The sequence below is a fragment of the Acomys minous genome (genome assembly GCF_964271855.1).
Source record: "Acomys minous genome assembly, chromosome: 11".
Lineage (NCBI taxonomy): Eukaryota > Metazoa > Chordata > Mammalia > Rodentia > Muridae > Acomys > Acomys minous.
Genome location: NC_140492.1, coordinates 17,943,922 through 17,960,047, shown reverse-complemented (window position 1 = coordinate 17,960,047; position 16,126 = coordinate 17,943,922). Strand labels below are relative to the sequence as shown.

Genomic DNA, 16,126 nt, shown 5'->3' with positions numbered 1-16,126 from the left:
AAGCTGCTGTTTAAACAGGAAGAAACATGTGGCTTCTTTCAGACTTGAATCCTCTCAATACCATTACCTTTTGACAGAGAAGAAATTAGATTTATTGGGTCTTGGCCCTGCAGGCAGTGAAGAATTAGAAAAGGGAACAGAATTTAGAGTTGGGATTTAGTGGCTTTGTATGTGATATGGTTTAGTCTCTTTCCGTTATCTTTACTTTTTTTCTACCATTCTACCTTCGTACATAATAAACAACAACAAACAAACAAAAAAACAAAAAACAAAACAAAAACCCTATCTTTCTTTGTTTTCTTTCTGTAAATATTTTGCCTCCTCCATTTTCTTTCCTCTTTCTAGTTGCTAATTTTATAGATTTGGAATGCAAAAAATGTCAACAACAGCAAAAAGAACTAGACCATTTTTATTTATTAAGTGAGCAGGGTAACAAACTGAACCTAAGAGTTCTAGGGTTGTATGATTATTAAAATAGCTCAGAGGTTAAGAGCACTGGCTGTTCTTCCAAAGGTCCTGAGTTCAATTCTCAGCAACCACATGTTGGCTTACAACCATCTACAAAGAAATCTTGTACCCTTTTCTGGAATGCAAGCACACATGCAGGCAGAATATTGTATAAATAATAAATCTTTAAAAAAATAAAATAAAATAACATGAGCAAGTCCACTTAAAGGCTTTCGTGCATGGTATACATTTTCACAATGATGACACTGCCGATTGTACATCTGACATTTGAACTCATCTTTCTCAGAATATAAGTCTTGTCTTTAGCATTTCTCTTTCTCTTAAAGCTCATTTAATTTGCATAATTAGATATGATTAATGTAGTGGATGTAAACACAATTTTCTTTAGATCCCAAGAGTGAGATGTGAAACTGCCTTGTGTGAGGGCATGTGATGTTGATCCACTGGAAATAGACTTTGTCAACAGAAAACTGTGTCCTGTGGAGGCATGGTCTTTGCCAGCTGGAAAGCATCCTGTCTGGATTCTAGGACGGTATAAAACTGACAGAGACAAAAAGAGACGTTGCTTTGCATAATTTTCTTTACTTTGCATTGCTTCATATCTCTTGACTGCTCATCGCTTCCACTTTATGACACTCTTAGAAAGAAACTCTCTGGAGTAAACTTCAAAGAATCTACTTTTGGTCCCTGCTGTTTCTCCCACTGCTGCTTGTTTCTGTTGCTGTACTTGGCTGTTGAAATCCTGATGACCAAGAGCAGAATCACTCCCAAGGAACTGAGTCTCATAAGGTTTACCTCCACTGTCCCTACTAACCTTCTTTCACTCATGTTTAGGGTAGGTGGGTTGGTGGGGATATAGAGGCATTAAAGAACCACAAATAAAGTAGGCTTTAAAAAGACTAAACCCTACAGACTAAGTCAAACATTAGACTAACAACAGATTTTGTAAGCAACTGAGACCAGCCAATAAAATTCCATACACTTTATTCAATATGGATAACAAATTGCAAAATAGAGTAAAATGTAAGTATTAGTAAATGACTTTATGTTAGAGGGACGGTGTTTTTACTTGTTTACAGTATCTACAAATAAGTAAAATTTAAGAAGAAACATAGAAAGATATTACATAGCTCCATATATTGTTTAGAAGTTAATTATATACGGCAATAAAAACTAAAGAGTATTTTAACTGCTTTTCATTAGTTGCTGTGTTGATGGTGATTTAAAAATTATATTTTGTTACCTAGTACTGTAATGATATGAATTCATATGCAACCTCATAAAGTAGATAAAAATTTTAAAAGTATAAAAATAAAATACACTTACAATCAGTAGAGATGGAAAACCAATTATTTTCTTTTAATTATACGTTAAAACTCCAAAAATCTGTGTATTAAGGCCTAGAAAGTTGGCTCATCAATTTATAGCACTACGATTATGAGGACTCACATAGTGGCCCACAAGCCCCAGTAAACTCCAGTTGTAGATCATCTGGTACCCTCTTCTGACATCTGTAGGTACCAGACAGACAGATACACACACACACATATATATGCAGACAAGCTATTCCTACATAAGATACAAAATAATTAAAAATATTTGCATTAGATTGTTTACATTGTGCAACATGCATTACTGCACCACTTGAAGATGTACAAGACAAATGCAAAAATGATAAAAAGTGCTTCCTTATGATTGTTAGCAGTAATGTTTCTACCAAAATTGCGCTATATAAGAACCTTCAATTAGAGAAAGTTAAAGACACATAGTGGTCAAGGGGAGAGAGGTAAAGGAGGGCATGGATGAGAGAAGTGAGAAGGAGGAAAAACAAAAATGTGGAGAGCCACAGATAGCAGTGCCCCTGCTGCTTCCCCAGCACAATACGCCCCCTTTTGCGCATGCACAGTGTGCCCCTTTTTGCGCATGCGCAGTGAGCAAGCCCCTTATGTGCATGCCTGAAGGCATGATGTAAGGTGGCGTGATTCGAACAAGACATAGTGTGAGGTGGTGTGATCCGAATGCACCAACTAGGAGTGACGATGTGGCAGTTTCTGATAGGACAGGCACACTATAAAGGTTCTGTGGGAGCTTTTCCCGGGGTCACTCCAGGATCCTGAATAAAAACTGCTGCAAGAAGAGTTCCCGGTGTTGGTGTCTTTCCCGCTGGACGGGAGCAGCATCGACACTAGAAGAGAAGGGAAGAGAAAGGTTCAGAAGACAGAAGGAGAGAAAAAGGCAAATCACCTTTGCTATGTTGGATGCAGTAGACAGAAACTGCACGAAAATGAAAATCATAAAAAATTAATCCCTCAGTATTATTTTTACATATTAAATATACTTTTCATTCAATTTAAACAATTAAAATTGTGCTTTCTTTATCCATCTTAATATTTCATAGAGGTATATTCAACTTTGTAAACAGAGAAAAATTGACTTTCCTAGCTCCAATTGTATTAGAGGCTGTGGGTAGTTATCACTGACAAATAAAGCTCTAGTAGACTGCTAAGTAATCAGTTCTGGTAATGCTTTCCCCCCCTGAATGCCCAACACAATACATTCAATAATTTCAAATTCTATTAATATCATATTTCTAAGCAATGGTTATAAAATAATGTACACTAGACATTTGAAATTGAAAAAGGAAAAATAAATAATCAATCAAAATTCTTTGGGACCTACATAACATCTATGTACCAAAGCACTGCTTAATATCAAATGCTAAGGCATAGCTCCTTTTTTCATATTGTTATGAAATAACTGATTTCCCAGTAGGAAGATTTTGCCTCACAAGGGAAACCATGGTCAGCTGCACAGTGCTTGGACTCAGCAGTTGAGTGGTACTGTGTTCCCAGAAAGAGTGCTGAGTGGCAGAGTGGATGTTCTCCCCACCCTCAGCTGTAATTTCTCCCCAGGCAGAACACCTTTCTTTCCACTTTGGGATCCATAAGGTTCAGGTGTCTAGGTGTCACAGAGAGTTTATTATTCTTAATATTCCTATCTGCATCATTTACAACAAGATACTTAGCTCTCAGGAGAAACAAAGAATCAAACAAAAATCTGTATAATTTTCAAGCAAATTCTTAGTGTTTACTTTTCAGTCTTCTACACAGTGAAGGTATCTGAAACATTTGGGGACATATATTTCACATATCACTGACTACTTATTTCATAAAATTGTGTCTACTTGAGAATTTTTGCTAGCTTGAAGAGTGTGGTCACTTATGTAGTACAAGTCTGAAATGTTAAGAAGCTAATGTTTCCATTGCTAAGACTTAGTGTGCTAAACTGTAGCCTCCTGAACTTCAAAATGACAGTTCTGAGGTCTGCTTTTTGGCTTCCATTTAGAGAGTCTCAAGTAGAGTCAAACTTAATTTATCTGTAGTATTGAAGCTCTATTTACTGAACTTAGCATCTACAGTAATAGAGTGACCTTGATTTATTTTTATATGTTTAATTCAAATATAATCACACCATTTTCACACACACATATGTCTATATATTATGTGTAGTCTGCTGAGTCTTGTTGTTTTATGTAGATGGTGTTAGTTATACCACTTGATATTGTATAAGTAATTAAGAGGCTCATCCCTTAGGAAGACTAATTCCTCCGCTCTCTGTATTTCTTAGTTAACTAGTTCTTTGTATAGGGAGATTCTCCACTTTCACTTCAACATGTTTGTGGATGTTGTCCTTCGTCCTTATATTTTCAGTATATTGGCTAAAGATTCTCTTGTATTTCATTCATTTTTGGATATGCTTCAGGGAATAGAAGGAAGATAAGATACTTCAGAAGAGCCAGAAACACTATCTTGCTTTTCTTTCTGCACAAACATGCTTTACAGAGATCTAATTGCAATGTAGTACACTACACAGCATACAATATAAAAAGTATCCATACTATTCATGAAGTAACATCATGAACTGAACATCAGAGAATATTTATTGTTCAAAAGTGGCTTTAAGATTCTTCCTTCTTCTAGTCTAGACTGGATTCAAAATCATTAACACTGAATTATAAAGGGTTAACAGATCTCAAAGTACAATTTTATGTTGTAGAAATGGAGTGTTTGGTATTAGACCTAAAGGGCTGAGAAAGCCCATTCAGCTCATATAAACTTTAACTCAACCCCCATACTATCCGTGGTGTTTATACCAATTCTCATTTCATCCTCCTTGTGGTCCGTTACTCTAAGGCTTATTTATTTTTAATTCATTTGAGCGTAGGTGCTAGAAATTGATTGACTGTCAATTTTAGGTCAAAAATAAAAGAAATCCTCCAAGTACCTAGTGATTGAGACGTTATGTTTTATGAAATATATTTGACATATTGGGAGACACAATTGTTATTCCAGGGTGAAAGTTCAGGGAGTCAGAACGAAGGGAATTGGAAATGTGGGGCAAATGAACTCTAATTTGATCATGGTTATCACCTAAAAATGTTTAGGCAGTTGAAATCCATGTTATTACTTAGTGGTTAGGTTATATAGTATCTATTCCATTATATAATGGCATCCCAATGAAATCATTAATGAAATAGTCATGGTGCCATGAATTGAAATTCTTAATATGTCATATTGCATCAACTTCTGCTTATAGATGGATTACTTCCAGGACTAAGTAATTGACATTTCAGCTGCTGAGACCAGATCCAAATGAAGTTTCAGTCTATTATCTTTCCTTAAAGGTAAAAATCAGTTATGCTGTTACCAGCTGATTACATTACACCTGCTTTTCTATAATGGGAATAGTAAGTTATACTCACTAGAAATGAAAATTAGCATGTGATTCTTTCCCTAAAGCTAGTGCTTCAGCCTGCATGCTGAAGAAATGTAGAAGGTCTGATTTTTTTCCATTTAAAGTCCTCTACTATACAAATTAAATAAGCGGATGCATTTGAGGGAAAACTGAATCCAAAAAACCACATAAGTAGATATTTCTAACATTACGATTCATTAATATCATGAAACCACTTAGTGGTTTTCTTGTTAAACACAGACTTAAGAAGAAACACCATGTAGAATTTGTATTAACCTTACAATGCCTTGTATGCATAAAATCACTTGGTGGATATATGGTTTTATATCTAACTCCAGTGTCCTGACTTGAAGGCTCATAGAACTAAAGTGAAAAAGCAACAACTGATCTTTGCATTATTCTCAAAGTGCCACTTGAGTGTTTTTGTGTTCTAATATGTAATTGGAGGTATATAGTTGCTTTTGAGTCTCTTCTTTTTCTTTTGAAAAAAAATGACACTTCTACAAAAATGGGATATTATTTTTACTGGTTATCAGTGGTTTGCCATGCTCTAGCTGTTGCTTATAAAGCTTATAAACAAAGTTTTATATATAATATTTAAACACTATGATTATTTTTACATACCTGTAATTTCTATACTGAATATTATCAGGAAACAAAGTTACCTTGTTCTGTTGTTACATGTTTAGAGATAAAAATAGGCAGAAAATCATTACAAACAGGTCCTGTGAAGATATAAACACTAAGGACTTAGATCTTGCTAATGTATCCTAAATTGAAGAACTATGCTATCTCACTAAAATTGAATTGATTGAATTTTATTTGGGTGTTGTAGTTCTTATAGAGAGCTTACTATGGCTTAACCTGTCACAATAATTTAAAGGCACTGTGTATATATGTCAGGTTTTGTACTCTGTGGTTCACTCAACCTCCTGAGCCCAGTGCCCAGGAAAACTGTGTACCCATGTGACACTGACTTTTCCCACTTCCCACTTATTTCTCTATGATTAATGGATTCCTCTTGGTGCATCAGAAAGGTCAACTTGTCTATAGAAGAGGTTAGAAGTGTCAGTGTTAGTGACAGTAGAAGCTACCAGCCAATGAGCCTGACAGCTGGTGAATATCCAACCCAATGTTTACACATGATTAATGTAATGAATCGAACCTTAGTAACTTGTTATATTTACCAGCTCTTGATAGAATACTTTGTTAATCCTGTCTTGCTTATCTTACTACTACTTTCTTCCCTTGCTTCTAGATTGTTAACTAGATTAATTTCCAACAAAAAGAATAATTTATTTCAGAGACTACGTTCTCCAAGAGCAACTGTGGAGATACCATTGTCACATAGTTTACAACTAGAGTATTTATCTACCAAATGCCTAACCATCAGTCAATTAAATCATGTTCTCTAAAATGAAAATAGTACACACATAATATATGTTTTTTATTTTTTATTAATTTATTCTTGTTATATCTCAATGGTTATCCCATCCCTTGTATCCTCCCATTCTTCCCTCCCTCCCATTTTCCCCTTATTCCCCTCCCCTACAGGGCTACCCTCCTGCCATCCACATAATATATGTTATGTAATGATCTACTGAAGAATGATTAAGCCACACGCTACTGTAGAGTGATTATCAAAGCTAGTCACGCGATGTCAAATAATGAAATTTTGAACTGACAATAATTAGAATGTTGAAAATTAACAATTGAAAGGATAAAGAAATGACTTCATTTCACAAAATGGTTTCCATTAAGAGCATCAAAGGGACTTTGAGGTCACACAATCATCACTACCTCTAGAGAACATGTGCTTTGTGGTATTTCTTCAATGGATGTGTTTCATTTACATTGTGTATGAAGAGAGCTCTCTGCAGTGGAGGCGAAGGTGAGTTTTCTATGAGTACATTGGAAAATTGGTTCCCAGAGAGATCAGGAAGACACTTTGAATTATCTGGGCTTATCTCCTAGTAAAACTTCTTTTGTTATTTGACCCTTGTCCACAGGCTCAATTCTGCCCACAGTTCAGGTTCAAAGATAGTTCTAGTCCGGACAAATTTAGAAAACCTTATTTCTGCTGCACAGGGTGGTCAGTATGAAAGCAAACTTAGTGTGATTCTTCCGTCGAAAAATAACTTGATTCTGCTGCATTGTCGTGACCTACCCCAGCTAGTGCACTAAGGCCACTGTCCCACTTACTAACAACTGTAACTTAGAGTCCCAAGCTCTTCAGCCGTTTCTCATTCGCACATGTGCCTGCACTATCTGTCCATTCCACTTTTATGAAACTGGCCTCCTGCTGTCTCCATCTACAAAATCATACCATTTCAAAGAAAGGCACCTCCCTTTTTAGCATTCTCTTTTAATGCTCTGATTTCTCCAAAAGGTGACAGAAAATTCTGGATTTCTTTAGGGAAGAAAAAAAAATCTTGTATAAATATACAAGAAAACGGTGTAAGAAACTAACAGGTCAAACCCACGATATCTGATCATGCAGCTCGTCCTAGGATTTTCTCATTATGTTCTCAGGAATACTTATCCAGGACTGAATTACCTAGCCCTAGATTTTAGGTCAGAGTACTGAGGTCATGGCAACAAGAGATAAATTCTACATTCCTCATCATGATTGTGACTTCCAGCTTGTTTAATTTAAATAAAACCCCTTAAGTTATGCAGCCTTTACTGTTCTTGTCTCAAATGCTAAAGCCAGTTTATCTTCATAGAGTTTGTGCAAGGACTCCTGTAACCTATTTTGACAGAGGAAAGGATAGCCACCAACATGCTTTGAATAATTACAGTATGATAATTTCTGTTCATAATGCTTGCTATTAGAAATCTTATTTATGCTCATACCTACCTCGTCATGTAAATATTTCTATTATTCTCATTTTCTGTATATCAAATATTAAAGCACAGTAGAGATTTTTTTTTCTAATATAGTATCTAAACATAGACAGCTTGATTTGGGAATTGTTAAGCTCTTCTTCATAGCAGAAGTATACTGAGACCAATATCAATTCAGAATAAAAATCTGACTTCTTTGATGTGAATCTGTGGGTTTTTCTATGAAGGTTATAGAATTGTAAATGGAGTGGAAGTTTGGGCCCATGGTTACCGTTAACCTTTGCATTGTTTCCTGACTCTGGTTTGACCTGCACTGTCTGGAAGCGGGAACCATCTGTTCCAAATCCAGGCAAGAGAAAACTGATATTTTTATGTTGTCTGCTTTATACCAACCCCTTACTAGTTCTTTTCCTGGAGTAATGGGTAGGGCATTTAAGTCACTTTTTCTAAGGCCTGACTCTTGAGTGAAACATAATTCATTGAATATTTCATCCCTCAGGGTGCACATGGGGCCTGCCATGCTGACTCAGTGAGATGCTGATGCAGTAGAGTCAGGGTCTATAATCAGATATTAGAAAATTGACTATTCTAAATGTCAGCATTTGTTGAACAATCATCCTTCTCCCTACTCCCTTTCTTTTGATGGCTAATTTTGGTTGCTAATGTGACTGGATCTGGAATTAACTAAAAGGAACTCCTGAGAAGAATTTTCTTGATGAAATTATTTTTTTACGTGATAAAGCCCAACTGAAACATAAACAGTGCTTTTCTATGGAAGCTCAGGTTAAAGAACATGGACAAAGGGAAGATTTTGCTTTTTCCTTCTTGTTTTCATTTAGACTGGCTGATAAAACTCTTTCTTGCTGCCTGTATTAGAACATTTATTTGTATTAGAAACAACTATTAACTTTCTAATGTGGACTGAAGATAATTAGTTCTTTAAGAATCACGTGGGCTTTCAGGCCCAGTTTGGGAATTCTAGCCCCTGGATGGAGATACCACAGACACTTGGTTTCTTTAGTAAACACAATCAGTGTTGGACAACTTTAACCATAGCATGCAAGCCAATCTAATAAATTTATTTTTTATAAATATTCAATCATCAGCTCTTTTCCTCTAGACAACCCTGATACACATTCTCTTCTCTTTCTTCTCTCTCTCTCTCTCTCTCTCTCTCTCTCTCTCTCTCTCTCTCTCTCTCTTTCTCTCTTTCTGCCCTTTCATAGAAAATTCCAGAGATTCACATAGAAGAAATATTTAAGACTTTTATCTCCATATGCTCCCCCCCCACTTCCTGTGTGTCTCTGTAGATGCTCATTATACTGTATCTTCACCAGTAGCCTTTTCTCACCCACTCGTGTAGAATACAAACTCTGTATATGTGAGGCTTGAATTCCAAAGAGTAAGCTGGATGTTTGTTCTCTAAGTAAAAGTGGAGCTCATCTATGACAGTCTTGCTGTGAGATTTTATCTGATGAGTGAAGAAATTACAAGCTGTCATCTTGTGAAAGGCCTTTCAACCTTGTCCCAGGAATATAAAGACCTGAGGCTGTAATTCCAACTCTAGTAGCTGCCTTGCACTCTCTTCTCTCCTTGCCATTAGCTTTATGACATCATTGTTTCAGTTATACTCTCATCAATTACCAATAGCTCTCCAGATCATCATTGCAAATGTCTAATCATTTATGAGTACAATTAGCAAGGTGTTCCTGGAAATTACCAGCACCAGTAATTTTTTGCTGCAAGACTCTAGGTTCAAATATGCTTGTATAAAATCTTTAAAAATGATGCAAATTCCTCTATAGTTTTTCTTTCATGTATCCACAGTCTTGAAATCCACAAGTTCTATCTGACAAATGTACTTAGAACCATGTGCCAAGGTAGCTCAGATTCTCTGGCCTAAACTAGCAAAGTTTTAGTTTAGTTCATAAGACTTTTGTAGTTAAGTGAATTGTATGTTACTTTTAGAAAAACAAAATATTTTTGATATTTATTTTAAAATATGCTTAAAGGGATGTATTTTCCTTTCAGAAGAGTATTAAAACCTTTACTATATATAAGTAAAACTTTACTATATATAAATCAAACTTTCCTATAGTAGAAGAGTACTGATATGATGCAAAACGTTGTTTAAAATTAATAATATTTTGGTAATCCAACATAGATATCTATAGAACCCCTCTAAGGTTCTTGGATCTTGTAAAATATGGGTTAGAGAGAATGCATGAGCCAAGGAAAGTGGTGGATTTTTCAGGAGTACTGTCATCAGTATATAATATATATGTATATTCATTATATATGCATCTTTATTACATATAAATAAAACAGTATTATACATACATATATAAAACTTTTGCATAGTAGAAGTCTAAAAAATATAACATATAAAATCTGAAATTTGAACAGAATAAAACAGTTTAGTAAATGATCAAAAGACACCAGCTTGCAAAATGAGAATATTTCATTTAATAGCCCATGAGCAAATTCCAGAAGAGGAAAACCACGATGCACTGGAAAATCAGAGAGGACACACTTGTCAAAGGAATTTCTTAAAATGAGGCTTCCTCATCAGGGATACAGTTAGTTGTGTCTTTTAAGCCTTTCTTACTTCCTTGGTATAGCCAAAAGTTATTTTTGACATTAAGTAAAGTCTCTACATCATATATTGCCAATTTATTTATCTTTTAAGAGAGTAAATATGTAGAGTATCAATAAGCAGTGGAAGGTCTGGGAATATAGAGATTCCCGAATGCAAAAAAAAAAAAAAAAAAAAAAAAAAAGGCAGTCATTGCCAGGAACACAGCTTTATGTGTAAGAAAGACATCTTGAAATGGTAAGTTTTTGAGCAATTTGGTTTAAAATTCAAGCTCTGAGTACAGTCAGGCTTGACCTGGGTCTTGTAACAACAGACCCATCAATTCCTTGGAGTCACATTCAAGGTGGAAGCAGTTACAGCCTTAGGTAAAAGTCTGACCTCTAGAAATTAGATCTGGGACTTGATTCTGATATTAGTGTTGTACTAATGGCACTACTGCTCTCTAATTCCCAAACTGGACATTCTGTATGAATTCATGCTTGTTTTTCATATGTATATGGAATTACAACTGCATTGTGTTTTGTCTCTAATGTGTTATTTCCTTTACTTTTTATTGCCTTTTATTCTCATTGCTATCATTTTTATTAAAGCCAATTTATTAAGTTATACATCAAGGTCATTTGACCTCAATATATTGGAAGGTATAAGCATAATACAATAGGTGTCCCTTTAAATGAAGCAAAAAATAGAGAGAAAGAGAAACACATAGATTCGTCATTCACCATTAGCACATGATGTCACCTCTATTTGTAACTACTCACTTTTTCTTATAAAATGTTCTATACGCATTAATTACTGCAAAGTGTTTCTTTTTATCCGAGTGTTCATGAGTATTTCCACATTATGTCTTGTTGGGGCTATTTCCTTAACCAATGATTATCTGTGACATATTCATTCATTGGCCTTATGCTTGATCTTCAGTATGCATGTTATAATATGGTTCAAGTATTAAAAGCTCAATAAAGATTGCTAACATTTCTCATTCATGTATTTCTATTTTTTGCTCCATACAGTATTCATGCTTATCAATTTCCTTCAGTTTTTCTTTTTAGCCTGAGATACAGATTTGCATGCCAAACCCGATACTACAATATTCTTAGTATAGTCAATTGATACCTGATAACCACTAAGTATATATGCATGTATGTATACACGTATGTATGTATGTATGTATGTATGTATATGTATGTATGCTTCTCTACTTCCCTCCTCCTCCCCTTCCTCCTCTTTCTTTTGACCTTTCTTTCTTTTCTTTCCTTCTTTCCTTGTTTTCTTTTGATAAAGACCTTCTCTATATAACCTTAGCTGTCCCAATAGTCTCCATGTAGAACAGGATTGCCCTGAATTCACAGAGACCCGTCTACTAGGGCCTCCTGAGTGCTGAGATTAAAGGCATGCATTTGTATCATTATGCCTGTGTGCCACATTTTCTTAACCAACTTAAGGTAGTCTACTTGTTCAGACAACTTGGTATATTCACTTCACAGTACCATGGCCCAACTTTATCTTGCATATACTTTGTAATGCTAACTGTTCATACATGGGGACTAGATTTTTCAAAGCACCACGTGAAAGTCAACATGGAGCTACTGTGTTCATTCAGGTACTTTGAGAATTTGTAATAGAAAGTGTTTCCAATGCTGTACCATTTAGAATTATCTGGGAAATGGGCCTCTAGCCATGCCTTTGGAACATTATTTTAGTTGCGTTATTGGAGGAGGGCTTGACCTGCCTACAGTGGATGGCAGCAATCCTTAGCTTGACTTCTCAGGCCGTAGATGTTAGGATGCATCACATGGAGTCACAGTGATGGGAAGTGACCTGCAGAGATCCCTCAGGCGTCAGTCACATTTAAGGATTGCTTCATCTGCATGGGAAACTTTCCCCAAAGTCACAACCTATTTTCTACTGCTTGCTCCCAGGCCTGATGCACAAGAACCCAATGGACACAGCCTACTAAAATTAAAAGCATCATCTGAGCTTAGGAGTTACTTGGAGGGAAGCTCTTTACCTTCACTGGAACATCAACACATAGACCTATACTCTGGCAAACATTAGCTCCTTTTTCTTAGGCAGGCTTTAATGTTAAAATTAACCCCTAAGAAACTTACACCTGTCATCTTTATCTTTTAATATATTTTTTATTGAATAAAAACTTTACTGTGATATGTTTATTTAATCAAGTGTTTCAGACATAAACAGATAAGTGGCATGGGCATTCTGACAGAAAAAAAGACGCTTTTTTAAAATCTTCAAATGATATTTCCTATCTTAAACTTTAAAACACTTTTCTAGAGTGAGAATATGTTACTTAATTTTAATTAAATTATAATTGCATCATGTCCCCTTTCACTTTGTGGCTCCAACACCTTCCATATATAGTCACTTAGTCACTTATAGTTTTTTCTTTAGTATACAATACACACACATATGCAAGCACACACACGAATATCTATCTATCTATCTATCTATCTATCTATCTATCTATCTATCTATCTATATGTTCAGTCTGTTTTAGTGCCTGATTTAAAACCTAATTACTAGGTACTAGGTACCCAGTTACAGAATCACCCGTGGCAATCAGTCAGTGTTCTTTAGTTGCCTGTAGTCCTTTGCCTGTGGATGGAACAGAATATAATTTCCCCTTCCATCTTGTTCAGTTATACTTGTTCACTTCTTATTTAGGCAACCATATTATTAAACTGTCATGGGTGAAGCCTCTCTATTATTTCTAGGAGATATAATCTCATAGCTTTTATGGTCCATTATCTCCTACAATATTTCTGTTACCTCTTCTGCAGTGTACCCAAGCTTTAGATTCAGGTGTTGTGTTGTAGATGGATCAACTGAGGCTGAGTATCCAATGACAACCAGTTCTCTGTATTTTTGTTTTCTGTAAAATGGTTTTCTTCTGTTGCAAAGTCAAGTTCCTTTGATGAGGTGTGAATGCTACACTTGTCCCGGGGTAAATGCTGTTAGGAATTATGCTGTTTTAGCCAAGTGACATTTTCCACCAAGAGTCCATAACCTGGTTAGACTCAACTAGTTGACTATGTGTCCAGAATTCACTATAATATTTCTCTTGTCGACCAAGCCTGATGTCACATCAGAGAGTTGTTTATTTTCAACAAAAACTGTTTAATAATTTCATAGTTTATCTTCATAAGTTTTGGCACTTTGAAAGCTAATTTCCAGGAAGGAGATTTTCAGGTCACATCAGCTCAGATGCTCAGGTCATCGTATCCCAAGTGTATGATGTTTTTATCACAGGGATTGAACTTCAAGCTCTGGCACACAACTAAGGGCACCATTTACAACCTCTTAGAGTCCTCTGACAAACAACTCTAAAGGAGTTTTGCGGACATTAGTGTTTTAACCTTTTTTTTTTTTTTTTTTTTTTTTTTTTTTTGCTATGCTCCTATATCTAATGTTTCGAGCAAAACTCATTTAGTAGGGATGCGTTGAATGGATCACATGTTGGATTGCTCTGGAAAAATGCATTCACAAAAAAGTTAGTATCAGCTCCTCTGTGGGACTTTGCTTGAGGAAGGTGAGTGCACTCCTTTCTGAAAATCCAGTTTTCTAGAACTTGGGAAAAAGGAGTGCCTCCCTCCTGGTTCTAGCTGCCTGTAAAAAAGCACTTGGATAAAAGGTATCACCGACCTATTTCCTTCTAGATAAGACACTTCAATGCTGCCCCTAAATTAACAAGAGGCCCAGTTTGTGAGACAGGCTTTGTGGATATTTACCATAAACAAAAAGCATATCTTGGCTCAGCCCTCCCCTTTTTACAACCAGGCCTTATAACCCAGGGTCTCTCTGGGGAGCCTTCCCCACCCCTCTTGTCTCTTTTCCCTTTACCCTCTCAGCCTTAAGCCTTTTGTCTTTTGTCTTCTTGTCCCTTGTCCCTCTTCTTCTTTTGTCGTAGCTCTGACTCTTTCTTTTACATTGAATGTATGAAACCTAGGATGCATTAAATGCTTAGGTTTTCTTTTCTTGGCTGTCTTATTCTGACTACTGAGTCCAAATACTTGGTGCTCCCTCAAGCCATTGATTTCCTTCCCTGGCTCAAGAGATGCAGCAGCAGAGGCTCCTCCCTATAGAGGAGCTCTGTGGGCTTTCTCTGCTGGAGAACACATGCAGGGAGGGGTCTACCTGCTCCCTCACCAAGGTAGCAGCCTGCTCACTTTGTTCCAGCTCAGTGGAGTAAAGCACTTTGACCCACATCCTTGTTTATCCTCCATGCATCCAGGTTTCAGGGCAAGCTTTCCTGGAGCCAGCTTCTCCAGAGCTTGGAGGATTGAATGCAGGCAAGCCTGGGCACCAACCATGTGCTCCCCCAGGACCTCAGAGGACCAAGAGAAAATGCTGGTCAACCTATTCAACACTCCCTCACACGTTGGATAAGTCCTATCCAATGACTTAGGATAACTATAAATTATCTTGAAGCCATTTGGTCTCAGGAGTCTATTTATTATTGAATATAAGAATTATGGCTAAATAACTATGAAACAGGGATGCCATGCTAAAATCTGAAAGAGTGCCTTGGTTCATGATGAAATGAATAGTTTTCAAAATTTCAGGGGCATGTCCCACAAAAGCCTTCACTTACCAGGAAACTGAGACAGAGGGGAGGACATTCTAGTGGGACTCTAAATGAGAGAATCATGGGAGAATGACAAAGTAGAAGGATCCAGAGGGTCCTAGAAGCCTACAAGTAGAACATTATGATAGGCAGATTTGGGCCCAGGGGTCCTGCTCAAACTAAGGCACCAGCCAAGGACAATACAGATGGTAAACCTTAAACCCCTACCCAGATCTAGCCAATGGACAGAACACTCTCCACAGTAGAGTGGAGAGTGGGATATTACTTTCTCACATACTCTGGTGCCTCACCTTTGACCATGTCCCCTGGAGGGGGAGACCTGGTGGCACTCAGAGGAAGGACAGCAGGTTACCAAGAAGAGACTTCATACCCTATGAACATATACAGGGGGAGGTAATCTCCCTCAGGAACAGTCATATGGGAGGAGAATAAGGGGAAAATGGGAGGGAAGGAAGAATGGGAGGATACAAGGGATGGGATAACTATTGAGATGTAACAAGAATAAATTAATAAAGGAGAAAAAAATGAAAAAAAAAAAACAAAGTTTCAAAAGTTCTGACTGATGGAGTCGGCTTTTTGTACAGGTAAGAACTGCCCTCCATTGACAGTCACATAGAAGCTAATATATTGTATGCTTTTCAAATTTTAAATTGCTTTAACTCTCATATAACCTTTTTGAAAGGCATTATTTATCCTTTTTTTAAAAAGCAGAAATTGTTTAAGAAAATTTTAGATGATTACATAGGTCACTAAGTGCTTAGTCTAAGGAAGTCCTTTGGCATTCTCTACAGCATTACTTTTGTTAACCTAAAATATTTCAGAAAAATAGAATTGACATCCAATAATTGGTAGAG

At 36.4% G+C, this 16,126-nt stretch overlaps 1 long non-coding RNA gene across 1 annotated transcript in view; it reads left to right on the top strand.

Annotated features, from left to right (window-relative positions):
• Window positions 1-15,035, top strand: part of LOC311608015 — a 65,557-nt gene extending 50,522 nt beyond the window's left edge. Inside the window, exon 3 of the long non-coding RNA XR_014782824.1 lies at window positions 14,919-15,035. This is a non-coding gene — a long non-coding RNA (uncharacterized lncRNA). The remainder of the gene's footprint in view (window positions 1-14,918) is intronic.
• Window positions 15,036-16,126: the final 1,091 nt, after the last annotated feature.